The sequence below is a fragment of the Adiantum capillus-veneris genome, chromosome 18 (genome assembly GCF_014529385.1).
Source record: "Adiantum capillus-veneris isolate H3 chromosome 18, ASM1452938v2, whole genome shotgun sequence".
NCBI lineage: Eukaryota > Viridiplantae > Streptophyta > Polypodiopsida > Polypodiales > Pteridaceae > Adiantum > Adiantum capillus-veneris.
In genome coordinates this window covers 129,742,649-129,758,857 of record NC_140948.1, presented here as the reverse complement: position 1 = coordinate 129,758,857, position 16,209 = coordinate 129,742,649, and the positions used below count along the sequence as shown (strand labels likewise).

The 16,209-nt window shown below is 42.7% G+C and overlaps 2 pseudogenes; both read right to left on the bottom strand.

Annotated features, from left to right (window-relative positions):
* Positions 1-5,530: 5,530 nt before the first annotated feature.
* On the bottom strand, positions 5,531-6,729 carry LOC147436400 (brassinosteroid LRR receptor kinase BRL1-like; annotated as a pseudogene).
* A 7,000-nt stretch (positions 6,730-13,729) lies between these two features.
* On the bottom strand, positions 13,730-14,493 carry LOC147436399 (uncharacterized; annotated as a pseudogene).
* Between the last annotated feature and the right edge of the window lie 1,716 nt (positions 14,494-16,209).

Below are 16,209 nucleotides of genomic sequence, written 5' to 3'. Positions count from 1 at the left end.
CATATGGTGCTTGGAAGACGTAGTTGCCGCAATCATGTCTGTTCTTTAGTCCATATCATACTCCCAAAGTAGAGTGACAAATTCTACTTGGTGTTTGAGTGTCATCGTCATCACAAACATGATTCTAAGCATGCATATTATTTACATTTGTGCACAAAAGAGGATTAGTCTTATAAGACAAAAGCATTGTTCATTTAGAAAGCATTTACATTTGCTTACTCTAGTGCAACATTGTAAGCATTGACAAGGTTCATACTATCCTTAAGTTGTATTCCTTGCATCCATCTAGCATCTTCAAATGGATAATTTTTGAACGTAATAAGATACCGTCGGATAATCTTACCATGCCGTAGTACCTTATCTTCATGCCAAAGGATAGCTTCGGGTTGTAGCACCTCTTCTTGGTCTTCAATTTTTGGAGGGTCTTCAGTAACTGGTTCTATTGGTGGCTCTCCTTTGTAGGGCTTAAGTAGGCTCACATGAAAAGCATTGTGTATGAGCCAATGGTTGGGCAACTTGAGTTGATAAGCCATGTCATTGATTGGCCTCAAGATTTGAAAAGGACCATAGTATCTTTTTGCTAATTTACCATAATACTTTTGATGGCCCGTATGATTTTTTCCCGTCGTTTGCCTCAATCAAGCCTTGGGAAACTTAAGTAAGACCCAATAATTTTCTTTGAATGTTAAGGCCCTTCTGTGCTTGTTAGCAACAGGTTTTTGCCTTTGTTGATGAGATACTAGGGCCTCGCTGTGTAACCAATGACTATAATATGCATCGGCTTTTCAATGATTTGTAGCTTTTTAAACTTCGAAAAAGTATTGACCATTACCTACCGACCCCAATAATTAATGTAATATTTCCCTTTATTCGTGCTTCTTATGTAAATCAAACCTATTTGTGTCCTTTTCTATCATTGCCCTCAATAGTTGTTTCATTGGCGTAGACTTCTATATACTAGATAGATTTAAGGAATGGGACTTTTTTACACCTATTATGGCTGAGTTTGACTTTCAAATTATTACATGGGATTTTTATTTTCTTAAAACCAAACCACGTGTGTTAAACATAGATGAACACCCAAGTATAGCATCCGGCATTAATCTTGATTCTGGTCTCTGTGGTTTTCTATTATTCTCAATATATGCTCTATTGTCTATTCTTTTAAGAAATAATTAAAAACAGACAACGCTTAACATGCAAGCTCTCGAGGATTCAAAGCCTGGTTGTGTATAAATTACCTTTAGCTAGAGACCCTATTCATTCGAAATCTCTTAAATTAGCGGAACTACCTGTAAATTTGAGCAAAAAAAGACAATATCAGATTCGATTTAAATTAGCAAGGACATGTCAGCATATTCTTAATATCTCTCATATTAATTGCTTTTAATCCTTTCTCTTTTTATAGCAAGGTGTGCAGGGTATTTAGTATATAGTAATTGGAAAACAGACAAAGATGGGGACGATGGATCTAGAGAGAGTAGGTTACATGAAACACTGTACAATCGATTTATTAAATGCACTAAACAAGAGTATAATTGTCATGTTCATGTTCCTTATGTTAGTGTAAAAGGTGTATTGAGTGTCGGTCAACGCAATGTTGGCCGATTCGGCCTAATTGCACCTGTTACTTACAACTTGTGTGATCATATCCTTAATCCTGGTATGGAAAATTCTATTGTGGGCTTGTCTTGCAAAGTGCTTCTCTCTTGAAGTATTGAATTTGAGTGACAATGGGCTAACATGATACTTTCCTGAAGCTATTGTAAGATAATTGCTTTCCCAGCTAAGCCCTATTATAGCCACAAGCTGGCCATTAGGATCATCTTGTTTTTTTTTGTTGCCATGAATTATACAAGCTGCCATTTTCCATGTACTCATAGGTCGTGCCATGAAACTACTTATTCAAGATTCCACTTTCCATGTACTCATAGGTCGTGCCATGAAGCTACTTATACAAGCTGCCATTTTCCATGTACTAGATGAGCAACCTTTCATTGCCTGCTTGAGAATAACCCCACAAAGAGACGAGGTTAGGGTTCTTGATTTTCCCTATTGTTTTTATCTTTGCCTCGAAATCTCTTGGCTCACCCTTCTCATCAATCTTATGGATGAGCTTCTTAACCGCTACCACAATTTGATCGTCTAAGGTGGCCTTATACACTATGCTAAAGCCTTCACTGCCTATCCTGGCCTCTTCACAGAAGCCTTTTGTGGCCTCCTCGAGCTCTTTATAGGATATCTTGCAAAGCCCTGTACCTTTGCATAGGATATCTTGCAAAGCCCTGTACCTTTGCATAAGGCGACATTGATGCTAAGTGACTTTTCTAGATTTCTTCTTGCTAAATATGATAAGTGGGATATGCTGCTTGAGGATGTATAAGTGATCGATAGCTTGTCCATGGAATTATCGTGTATTAGCTCTTTCATGTGCTTCTATGTTTCAATCATACATAATGAACACTTAAGACCTGCAACAAGGAGTAATGCTGCAACCATAAGAACAACAACTATTGTAATCTCGGATCTGAATTGTCGATGGTGGATCAAGGACAAGCTGTCCATAAAGGTATGGGAACTGTTCGATGGAGGAAACACTGCCTAACATGGTGGGAGAGGTGTGCCACACAGATAAGGATTGTAGGCGAAGCTGGAAGCTGAAAAGGTAGAGAGCTTGCCAGAGGCAAAAATCCAGTTGAGAAGCAACAAAAGCTTGTTCAACCGCACGCTGCCTAGTCCTGTTTTTTCTGGAAAGTGACTCTTGCAACAACAATGTGCATAATGCATCAAACTTGACAACTTCTGGATTTCGTTGGGTCATAAGTCTCCAAGTACTAGCAAAAGTCTGGTAAGAATCTGGTAAGGCATCAAGAACATTCTGCACAAGGGAACTGTCTGAAATGACTTCTCCTGCAGAAATAAGTTGCTCATTGATATCCTTGACACTAGCAAGGAAAGTGTCCATATCATCTTCCTCATGCATAATCTTCGACTCCAACTCTTTATGCAGCAAAGCAATTTTAGCCTCATTGCGGCTTGCATAAAGACCAGCCAAAATATACCAAGCCTGTTTTGCAGATTTTGCTGAACGGATGTGAGGAACAATGGTGCGCTTCACAGACAACGCAATCAATGCATGAGCCTGCGCATCCTTAACATCCGAACGAGCTTGTTCTGTCGTAGGCAAAACAACTCTAACAACTGTAATCCTTGCAGCAAGACCTGCAACATCCTCAACATCGCCTACATCCTCAGAACCAGGACGTACATCAATGCCCTGCACAATGTTCCAGACGCCCTTTGACACAAGCACATGTTACATCATATAAGCCCACATAGGGTAGTTGTCCCCATCCAACCTGTCCTCAGCAGGAAACATCTTGAACACATCTGTGTTGTTGTTGTCAGCCATGGTAAATGCTGCACCTGATGTGAAAATTGCCCGAAAATAGAAGAAACGAAGCAGGAACAACACATGCTATATAGCACAAACCGTAGAAGACTATAAGGCACCTGTTATGCAGAAAACGGCATTGACAGAAATTCTGCACAAAATGACGAAATAGCCTTTGTAGTACTGCATGTAGTGGAAAGGGAGGCCGAAATGAGCCCAAATCAAAAATTTGAGCAGAACAAGCTCTACGAGCTTTCCCAAAGTATTTGTCAACCTGCGAATGCTTGCCAAAGCTCACTGAAATGAGAGAAAGTGAGCAGGCGTGTGCTGGAGCAGCTGGCGACTAAGCCCGGGAGGACGCAACCTGCTCTGATACCAATTGTTGGAATTAGGGTTGCAGAGAAATGCAGATAGCTTGGAGAAGACGAAGGAAGCTCAAGGCACACAATAGAGAGTGTGTTACTTAGTGTGCAATGGAAAAATTGATAGCCCTAGAGTGATGGGCGTATATATAATGCACGGGGGAAAAGAGGGAAAAAATGCCCCGACGGTCCTAGTGTGTTCACACACATCACTACCACATGTATATGGTAACAAATTATACTTATGTGTATACTTAGTGTATTCTTTGGCAACTCAAAACCTTAGTTGCTACTCCTCTTAGCCTTTGAAAGTAAGCACTTAAGTATCTACACCCACGGCTTGAATTGCTTAATTATAGAGAGTGGTGGGGTGGGTCTAACATAGCAGAATTGTTGAGGGATAGCTCCTTTCAGACTTCTTCTGGCTCAATAATGGTCACAAGCCATAGGCAAGTCTAAAAAGAACCCATTATTAAGACCATATCTCCGGAGGTGTGCACCATATCCCACAAAGTGGGATCAACAAAATCGATAATAGATCTCAGTCCCACTTACCCTAATAAATTAACAAGATCAAGCAATAGCCGGTCCCCCTTCCAAAAGGCATTTGTAGTATAAATTCTCCCATCAAGAGAGACTTGTTACAATATAATATTTGTGCTCCTTGCAACCTTGGTGATGCTATGAAGATGGAAAGCTTCATGCATCACAAGCTTAACATAAACTTTGCAAAAAGCATTAACTATCCCCAGCCTCAGTCCCAAGGCCTCAAACACCTTTGAAGGTGGAGAGAGCTAGCGGGGAATGAGGGTAGGAAAGAGGAAGAAGAATCATCCATAGGAGAAAGAAATAGTTCCTCACTTATCATCACTCTTCTTGCTTAGCATAGCATAATAGCATAGTAACGAAGATGAAGAAGATGGCAAGCTTAAGCATTGAAGCATGGCTCTTGGTTGGATTTGCATTCCATAGCCAAGAGTGTTGGTGTAGGCTCTCCACTTCTCAACAAGCTCGGAGAAGGAGATGGAGCTCTTGCACTTTGCACTCCACGCAATGAGAAAATGTGTGTGTGTGTGGGAGAGTATACTCCCCTCGCATGCTTGGTCCACACCTCTCTCTCTCTCTCGTATTATTTTATTATTTCATTTGGATGTGTCCTCTTTTTCCTCTTTGAGAGAAAGAACTTAACTATTTATTCTTATGTATCTAAATTCTCATTGGAGTCCTTTAAAACCTATCCAATAGCATTCAAGGACATCATGAGGGACACATGTGGAGGATCATTTGAACATGTGTCTTTTATGCTTATTAAGCATTTGGTTGAATTGAATACTTCAAGGACTTAGTCGATCAAGCATGGAAACATTGATGCCTCTTGAGAGTTTTCTTTGAATTGAATACTTTAAGAACCTTAGTCATTTAAGCATGTGAGAAACACCTCAAGCTTTTGGGTAAGGTTCCCACTAACACTTAGCAAGCCAACGAGGACCTCATGCTTGGGTAGGAATCCCACCTCAAGGTCAGTCCTACCTTGCCTAAGGTCAAAGGAATTTTGAACACTAACTTTTGGAGGTCTAATGAAGATAACCCTACGGTCTTTAAGCTCCATTAGGTAGCATTTCTCTTTAATATACCATCTCTCATTTGGACCCCTTTTAACCTTGGCCCCATGTTGAGAGATATCCATAAGCACATGTCTATATTCTAACCCTTGTTCCCGTTTATTTTCCCACATTAAATGTAGCTTAATATAAGAAAATCATTTGGCCCTTGGTTAGATATTAGATTTTATGACATCCAACCACACCAGATACGTGCAGTTTCCAAGTGTGGCTGGAATTGTGCCTGACAACAAAGTTTTGCCAAGATGAAAAAAATTGGTTCTTGGCATAAGTCCCAGCTCTAACGGAATGTGACTTGTGAGACATTTGTTTGGATTTGAAATAGCTAGCCATTTTAGGCTGCTGCAGTTTGAGACGGTGGGTAGGATGGTGCGTTGATAAGGTTGAGGTTGAGCACTAGTAGCCATAATTGCCTTGTTGCGCCGCAGATATAAACGGGGATTTCTTGCTCAATAAAGCTGCCCCACATAACCATCTCTCTCATGTTAGGCATAGCCGGTAGCGGTGTCAAGAAGGTGCAAGTCATGAAGTTGCAACTGACATCTATTGCAGCAAGGCTGCTGCTGTGCAGCTCTCCAAGGGCACCACCCCTGACAAATCATTGTCTGGTAATAGAAAAATTCAAAGCGAAGGACCACATATCTTGCCAGGAATACTTCCTGTGAAGGCATTTGCACTGAGGTCAAGTACCTTTAACCTACTGTAGTTGGGGAGGGATGCAAGAAGAGGGCCCGTGAACTTGTTGACACTCAATACAAGCTTATGCAGAGCTAGCAATTGGGATTATTGAAGGGGATCGGGGAGCACCACAGATGGAGAGTGAGAAAGAGAAGGAGACACGACACACAGATATGGGTGGGGAGACTCAACCAGTGAGCAGCCCCCTATACACTTATGCTATGTCGGGGAGCACCATAGACGGAGAGTGAGAAAGAGAAGGAGACACACGACACATAGATATGGGTGGGGAGACTCAATCAGTGAGCAGCTCCCTATACACTTATGATATGTATAAGGTATACAAGTCAGTGGGCGCCCAGACTCTGGGCGGCCGGGCAAGGCACATGCGCCTATACCCCAACAACCTCCCACTTAAAGGCGACTGTGCCTTTAAGCAAGGGAACCTAGTCTAAAGACTACAAAAGGCGAGAGAAAATCGCTCTCAACCGATGCCCACTGGCTGGCTGTGATCGTGTGCATCCGGCTGTCCTGCTCCCGTATAAGTCCATACACCACCAGACGTACCGCACACGTACTGCAAGTATGTATGCAATACCTGTATATCTCCCTCGTGCACAATACCATCATCAATCAACAAACGATTGACAAACCCAACTGCAAATGCTCCCATTGCAGCTGTGATATCCGGTCTCAAGATCAGCATCTCATACATGAGACCACCGAATGGCGATGCAATGCTAGCGGGACCTGCTAGCTCTACGAAGCATGCATCAACATATATATCCCTGGCAATAGGCATCTCCGACTGACAAGGCGTGTCAGCCACATGCATCTCCTGACTGTCTGCAAAAGACGCATCAACCTGTCGTGCAACCTCAGAGAAAACCAATTGCTCTAGGTGTCTGCTGGAAGACATATCCTGCACAACTATATCCCCATGCTCACTGTCGAGCATAGAAAGGAATGATTGCATAATCGCTGACGTCTCAGTCTCCTCTGCAATCATCCACTGCAAACATGATCGCTGAATCTGCTATGACTCACTAGAGCTCTCATGCTCTAGCTCCTTATGCATAGACTCTTGCACAACATTCTCCTGTCGTGACTTACTAGAGCAAGACCGCTCTACATGTCTATCCTGCATAGAAGTATCTCGCACAACTGACTCTCTGCTTTGCTCATTCATTAGCAAAGCATGCATGTCTGACTCTGTCACCTCTCTGTGTGACTGCTCAAGTCGTGCCCCAACTGTGTGCACAACGAGCTCACTACTCTGCACTCCATGCAAAGCACCCTGCAACCCATGAGCAAAAGAGACTGTCCGGGTCTCTCGCTCTGTGCATGGCTGTAACAAGATTGAGACTCGACCATCTTGCACCAGTACTACGTGCAATGGGTACCATGTGCCAACTCTATCACCTCTCGCAATCACTAGCGAACCCAAATGCAACGCAAAAGATCGCTCAAGCAGCGATACCCGACATCCACTATCCCTGAGCTGACCAACAGAGATCAAACTCATCGTCAAATCTGGCACATGACGCACATCTCTGAGCACGTATGATGCACCGCTCGGTAATGACAATCTCACATCTCCTGAACTAGCAATCTCATGCAGTGACCCATCTGCCAATCGCACACTACCATGCACTCTGCTAGAATAGCTACTGAACCAGTCACGATACGGAGTGACATGAAAAGTAGCGTCCCTGTCTAGCACCCACTGCAAAAGAAGTGCACTATCCTCAGATGTCAAAAAATCAGGAGTAATACATGAAGCAAATGTGACCTCACTGTCACTAGGGTACTCAGACACTGTATTTGATCCTGCAACTCTCAAGTCAACGGAGCCTATAGCATCTACTGCATCCTTGAGACTAGCATGTCTCCTGTGCTGTCTCATACGATGAAAGCATCGCCGTCTTATGTGCCCTGTGTGACCACAATGCCAACATCTCAAGTGTCGACACGAACGAGAACGCCGTCTCTCATGAGTCATTGTCCTAGACTCGAAAATCTCACACATATTGACTACTATAAGTGAATGTCAAAAATAACCAAGAGCTGTAACTCTACTCTAGGTACGGTAGCAATGAAATGCAGTCAACTGATCCAAAAGAAGCAACCTACAACGAGAAAATGCTCTCAAAAAAAGAGCTCACTAGCACCTACAATGCTCATGCGAATCCATGCATAAAATCTCTCGTAGTAGTGTAACCACATTGTGCTCCACAAATGGCAATGATACAAATCCCAAATGCCAAGTGTACGAGGCTCCTGTAGAGTAAACCAAGCTCCTGTATGGCTATAAAATATGGCTGCAAATCAGTCCCAAAACAGCCCCAAAATTCAGCTCTTAAACAGCTGCATAAACAAGTCACAAACGTGTCCCAGATCAGCCTACAACTGAGCCATACATGGACACCTGCAAAGAGGAAACAATGGCTGAAACTTCAGCACCCAAATAAGCCCTCAAACTTGCCTGTAAACTTGTAAACCTGTAGCTGAAACTTGTTGAAAAACCTCAAGCCATTAGTGCTCGAATCCGGCTACCTAGCTCGTAGCCACACAAGCATACATCACAATATTCACTCCTGTGAGTGTGCCAAGATAATTGTATGCCTATCAAACCGTGAGCTAATCACCAAGCCCACACTATGCGGTATCGATGCATACACACGCACAAATCTCCCACCTGCAGAGAACACCGCACGCAAATGCTGAGTGCAACCCGCAATCTCTACCTAGATCGCATAAATGATGCGCATAAAAATCCTGGGAAAATTTTGCCAGAGTTTCGACGCACAATGGCTATCAACACAAAATAACCATTGTCCTGCAAGCTCAATACAATGCGCAATCAATGCGCGTCAAACTACACTCAACATACATGCATAAGCTATGCAAACCTGTGTCCAAAAAATGCTCACAAAGAGTACCACAGGTGACCATACATGTCATCCACAACCAACCTCTGCACTTACTCGCCACATAAGCATACATAGAGCATTACCCGCTCAAAGACCATGTATGCAACCCACAACACTGCAGAAGAACCACTCAACTGCAACTGGCAAAACCTGTAAGAGTACTAGACTCAACCTGTATCTGGGAGTCAAACCCGATCTTGTAACACCTCATATGTGCTTGCTACCTGCAGTGTGCACGAGTAAGGTGTTTGCAGCAAAGAAAACAACAGAGCCCAAAACTGTCCTGAAAAATAGTCTCTGTGTTTTTAATTTCAGACCCACCCGCACTTCGAATCAGAAAAAAATTCCTTCTACAAAGTCGTAGACTTGAAGCCAGCTCCATTTTGAACCAAAAAGTTTTGGAATCAGAGCTTTGTAGCTCAAGTTATGAGCAAAACAGTAGACTACTGTCAAACTGCCAAAAACTGAATGACTTTCTTTTGTGCTTCTTTGAGCTCATAGAAAGGCTCAAACTCACTTCCCACCTCGATGTGTGAGCTGAATGTATCAATCTCACAATGCTTCCATGTCTATGGAAGCTCCAAGCTCCAATCTATCGCTGATGTAGCCGTTGCAAAGCTTGTTGAGAAGAGGGAAAATGATGTACACAGTGGGTTGATCTGTAGAGGAACTGTGGACTGATCTGTGACCACTAGGAAGCTCCTGAGAGATCTCGTGCAAGCCTCTGTATGGCTGCCTACAAGCCTCATTTGTTTCTTTGCTCAGATCTGTGACCTCTCCGCCATAGCTGACGAGTTCATCGCGAAGCCGTCCATCTACGCTTTCACACCTGTCGCTCTGATACCAATTGAAGGGGATCGGGGAGCACCATAGACGGAGAGTGAGAAAGAGAAGGAGACACACGACACACAGATATGGGTGGGGAGACTCAATCAGTGAGCAATCCCCTATACACTTATGCTATGTATAAGGTATACAAGTCAGTGGGCGCCCAGACTCTGGGCGGCCAGGCAAGGCACAGGTGCCTATACCCCAACAATTATCTTGTTTCTTCTTGTTGCCAAAAGATCCAACTTCTTAAGTTGGTGTAAAGAATCCCCAAAATCGGATGGTATTGCGCCTGTGAGATTGTTTTTGGAGATGAAAAGCACCTCTAGGCTTACTAGCTGGTTGAAGATGGCGGGAATATTTCCAATGAAGGAGTTCAAGGAGATGTTGACATGGCACAAGCTTTGGCAGGAGCTGAGGGATGTGGGAATTGGGTCCGTTATAAAATATTTAGAGAGATCTAATAGAGTTAGGTCTGAGCAACTACTAGCTTCAAGGTAGATAATAAGAAGGCTTTAAGAGGTATTTCGCTAGTTCCTTGATTAAAGGAAATGTTAGAATGTTCAAGTGTCCTACATTGGCCAATACCCATCGGGAGGCTGCTTGAAAGGCTGTTGTTTGAAATGTTAAGCCATGAAAGAAAGGGTGCCGCAATGGAGGAGAGAGTGCTAGAGAAGTTGTTGTGAGAAATCCTTGTCAAGCACGCAATGAAACCCTTCCCTTTCCCAATATTACAAATCCACACCTTGTTGTACTGCGCATGTTCTGCCTCCGCCATTAAAAGAAAATAATGGTTGGATGAACCAAACTCAGGTGGGGTACTTTTTAACATTGATCGTCGATTTTTGTCAACAATTTTATGATGAAAAATCGAACCCACTTTGCAAAGCTACCATAACAGTTCTCGTGAAAGTGGAATGCTCAAGGTAGGATTGGAACTACTCTACTGGGTTTCTCCATATTTTGAGATAGATCATCTAACCTATAGGTTAGGTGTTTTGCGGATCAACTAAAGGACTATGGGTGGTTGCGACCTTATCTAAACCCATAAAATACAGTACAGTCAGTGTTTATGCACCTAACTCCATTTCGGATAGATGTTTTTTTTGGCAAGAACTTGCTAAACTTCCTAAAAATATTGCTCTTGAGGACGACTTTAATATGGTTGAAAATTTGACGAACAGATCCAACTCTCAAGGATTGATAATATCTGGTTCTAAAAAGAAATGCAGGGATAACTTGGTGTTTTGTGAATGCCTTGAACTTGCTAGACATTTTTGAAGATACTGGTTTTACGTGGAGCAACACTGATCTCTCTTTGCTACTGTTTGATCATAAGCATGTATTGTTTCAAAGGGGAGGAATCCCAAATCCCGAGAAAAATTTTCCGAGCTAATGCAAGACTGAGCCAAATCTAGAAAAGTGTCTCAGAATGCCATAAAGAGGAGAGAGACATAGCCTTGCAAAAGCACATTCCAAACCTATAGAAAGCATCAAAGTTTTGTGTTTGTTGTTAAACTTGCAGTGTAACTAAAATTTCAATAAGCACATGTTTTACCCTACCAACATATGCAAGACTTGTCTCACACATTGATAAAAAGAGACTATAAGGAAAAAATAGTCATTAACAATGTGCCATGCTTGATAGAAAACTAGCAATATATTTTCTAAGAGAATACACCTACCACGAAAATGTTCTTTGAATTGACACAAAACATCCATGCATATCAATAGGTATATGCCAAAATAGATGACCCACCATATAATTATATGTAGATCAAAAGCAATGTCTACTCAATACAACAAGACACAACTCTAATGAGTCCATGCAAATCTCTCCCCCATGTGCAATGCTACAATTGCATATTCATCCTTACATTTTCTAGTCCTTCGGACAAGTCAGCCTTTGTTAAAGAGGATGATATAAAAATCCATGAGCTTGAGAGTCCAATCCAAGCACCTTAAGAAACACACAACAAGGGAAATTTTAAGGCATGAATGTGGTTTATTTACTAACATTTTAAAAAAAAATCCTTACGTGCATATCTATGAAGATTTGAAATCATCACTTTGTAGGGTAAAGGGGCCAATAGCGGAACACCTAACTTGGGGAGCTTCAATCTTCTTCCTTCGAGCTCAATTTTGAGTGCAGAGTAGCTATCTCATTCTTCATCTTGCCATGAGGTTTCACCAAAATAATTTGTGAGTTTGTCAGATTTTGGATCCAAGAATTACGGTACAATGTTTGGAATTGGGTGTATAAACATTGGGGGCCAAGGAGAACGCCCTCTAGGGCCCAAAAGAGTAAGGTGCATCCACAGAGTCTTGAAACCATGCCATGCCAGTAAGGTATCTCTATTTCAAATGATCTAGCCATTCAACTTCCACTTTTCCATGCTACTATTGGTCCCAAATTATCCAATAAGTGGAGTGTGATCCGTCATAGCACTAGTAGTCATAACGCTACTCGCTCTTTAACCCTAAGCGCCCACTTTGAAAACAATCCCTTCATGGTCAAATAAAAGACATGGGGTTTCATTGACATAAATGGAGATACCACTGTCCACTTAATATTCAAGGATCCCTTGCTATTGAATCATCCAAATAGATATTTATGCTCCCCAAGGAAGACAGTGTGCACACCTTGCACTTATGTGGAAAATAATAGTAGATTATTATAGGGAAAATTTCAGGCCCATTTAGACATCTCTCTCTCTCTCTCTCTCTCTGGTGTGTGCGTGTGTGCACGCGCGCTAATACGAAGAGGAAAATGATATAACCTTTCTATCACCCAAGTGTGGTAGATTGGTTATGCCATTTCCCTCTTGAACAGTAGGTCTTGAGTTCAACTCTCCTCGTCGGATAGATCTTTAAGGTCTCTTGGGATATTTTCTACAACGTTAAAATTCTCTTCTTCTTCTTCTTATCTCTCTCTCTCTCTCTAAAAAAAACATAAAGCTTAGAAAACTTGAAGCAAATATTTCAAAAGCACATTTCACAACTCTAATTACAATGCAAGGCTAGATCATCCTGCAGTGAAAGAGTGTTTGAAATGCTTGTCGTTTAGCCTTAGCTTGCTTACACTATACTTGTTGTCTGCTTACACTATACTTGTTGTCTGCTGCAATTGCTACGGACTTCAAATTTGTCGAGTTTTCAACACTCCATAGCGTTTACAAATGTGTCTTAATACAGTGTTTTGAAATGCAATTGATGATGGAGATTTCGCTTGAGATTGCAGTCTTTATAGGTGTGAAATCCCTCTTGATTGAAGGAAAAAAACCAAAGACCTAAAACTATTAATTGAGCGTGAAAGGATGAAAAAGAAGAAGAAAAAAATTTGAACGATGCCGAATTCTGTATCTGCAGACAGCGCTGCTGTCGAACTGCTTCAGCGTAGCACTGGGAGGTCTTCCAATTTCTAAATTTGTGCTTCAGACCATGGCGAACCTACTGATGGTACTTAACACCAAATCCGTGTAGGTCCATGACCTTCTTTTCCCCGTTGTTGCAGGCAGCAGTTACACATATAAGAACAAGAACATCCGTATCCATATGAGAGTTGCAAGCTGCAAGTGCACCTGCTACCGCTCGCTCAACCTTCCTTGGCTAATTATGTTACTTCTTCTTGGAGAAATAAGCCTTTATCTTCCTCAAAGCTGACAAACCTGTAGCCGGCCTACCGCTTAGGGAGGTGGAGGAGCTTCTATTCAAGACCAACAAACATTTGTAATCAATTTGAAGTGCTGTAGAGATTCGAAATAAACATGAACTGCTGCAGAGATTCGACTACAAGAAGACAAAGTAGCTCATCTCTCTCTCTCTCTCTCTCTCTCTCTCTCTCTCTCTCTCTCGGGAAAAGATTCTATATTATATTTACAAGAGCATTTTACAATTTAGCATACTTCCTCATCAAACTGGGAGTTTGTTGAGGATATGCAATACTTTATCTCTGAGGTCTTTATCTTTCAACACCATGGTGTCTTCTAGCATCCTGTCTCTGATGACTTTCATAGGAACTGTATGGTTGAACCCTGTATACTTCTAAAAAATATGCATATTTCTCATTGACCAAATGAACCACAGAAACCAGATTCTAAAGGATTGTAGAGCAAACTGAAGTGCAGAGTCTTGTTGTGTGTTCACTTTATCAAAAGTGAGCTTGTGTTTTGTTATTTGAACCCCCCAAGATGTAATCCACATGTACTCAACCCATTTCCACCATTCTGCAACAATTTTAAAATGCCAAAAAACATGTCTCACAGTTCCCTTTTCTTACATCTAGAACAATTTCCATTTGTGAAGCCTTTCCTGTTCAAGTTTGCAGCAGTGGCCAAAGTACCTGTACATACTCTCCACAAGAAGAATTTAAATTTAAACTGATTTGGTACAAGCCAGATTTTACTAAGTACATTGTTCCACCATGTTACATTCATATTGAGAGCCCATTGCTTGTTACATCTCTGATACATATTATTTGGGGGTAATAGCTTAGCATAAAACACTTGTGTATGAGAATTCCACCAGTTAGCCGAGTGGCCGGGCAATGTCCAGTCTCTGAATTTTTCTTCTGCATTGACTGATTTGAATACTGGAAAGCTGTATACATGAGCTCTAAGCTGGTGCCAATCTCTTCTGCATCTGTACCCAAGTCCATATTGCATCCTTGCCACATATTATCTGTCACGGAGGGAGGAGTCCATGGAGGAGGAGGTGATGGTGCTGGTGGTGGCCATGTGAAGAAAGCCGATGGTGAGAAAGACTGCTTGTGAGGCTTGGTCCCAAGCTTGTGAGGGGCCACGTGCAGGAAGAGCTGGCCGCCTACAAAGAGCTCGTTGATGTGAGGGCTTCCCTTCTTGGCGGCCTCCACGGCCTCCTTCACCTTGCCCGCATATGATCGCTAGAAGGAGAAATTCCTCTTGGGCGCCTTTGATGATGATCCTCCCAACTGCAATGTAGCCGCCTAATTTTGTCTCGACAAATTTGCGGTGCATATGGGCTCGTAGCTATCTTACCCGCCATTGAAGAATCTCAGCAAGGAGCTGCACCTGCTCAAGCTGGCTGCTCTTGAGTGTCGCTTCTGATCTGCTCCCATGTTGCAGAACGTCGTCTGGGTGTTCTCTCTCTCTCTCTCTCTCTCTCTCTCTCTCTCTCTCTCTCTCTCTCTCTCTCTCTCTCTCTCTCTCTCTCTCTCTCTCTCTCTCTCCCTCTACTCTAGCAAACATACAGCTAGACCCTTTCTCGCACAAACATGATCTCGTTTGCTACAGCATGGAAGAATCTTGGCATGATCTGTAGCGAAAGAGTTTCTGGCAAATCTCTCTCTCTCTCTCTCTCTCTCTCTCTCTCTCTCTCTCTCTCTCTCTCTCTCTCTCTCTCTCTCTCTCTCTCTCTCTCTCTCTCTCTCTCTCTCTCTCTCTCTCTCTCTCTCTCTCTCGTGCGCACGAGGCCGCGTCTGAAGTTCAAAGCAATTTAAGAAGCATCCATATGAATTACTTGGCTGCTTTGAATCTCAAGTGTGTTGAGCACCACACAGATACGAGTCATGATTTCCATTAAGAACCTGTCTGTAGCCATCCACGCCGGTGTGGACAGCTACAGGCAGTTTCTTTCTTCACCAAAAATATGAGGAGCGAGAACTTGGCAGAGTTGCAAGACCTACTGCACCCAGGGCCAATGAAGGCAACAATCTAGTTGTTTCTCCGATCTCTGTGTTCTTCCCCACAGCAAAGCGAGTTCTCCACCTTTCTCTTTCATCTCAACTCGGAAAGCTAGACTTTGGGTTTTGACGGTTTGCCTCCATTTAGGGTTTTGCAGTGATGGTGGCCTGTGAGGTTTCACGGCGTCTGATCACTGTCATGGCATTAACAAGCCATCAAGAGTGATATTCACTGACCTGAATTGAGCTACCTATTGTCGCCATCGATCAGAGAAAAGGTTATGAGCATCGTTGCAAATCTAGTAGCGGTGTGGGCAATGCATCAGGCGCTGCGCAGTTCAGCTTTGAATGTTGTTATGGTTGCTGAGTCCAGATGCCGAATGCTTCCGAATGAAACCTGCCTCTAGCCATCCGCACCGGCGCGGATGGCTACAAGCAGTTGCTTTCCCTTAAATTTGCAGACTTCATGATGAAGTATTGGAACTTTTCAAGGTTGAAGATTTTCAGGATATTAGAGCAGTTTCGCACGGGCGAGGGGTGCTACCCTTGCCGTGCATCAGCTATTTCGGAGTTTTCTTATTTAAATCAGCAGTCATTGTGTACACAAATTGTTTGCTCGCAGCACTTGACGGGGGTAGCAAAAGAAATTTCTAACTTTGCCAAAATCGGCAGAGTGGAGCAAAAAGAGTGTAGTTGGCTGGCGTCAGTAGGCAGAGGTCAAACCCTACCCGTG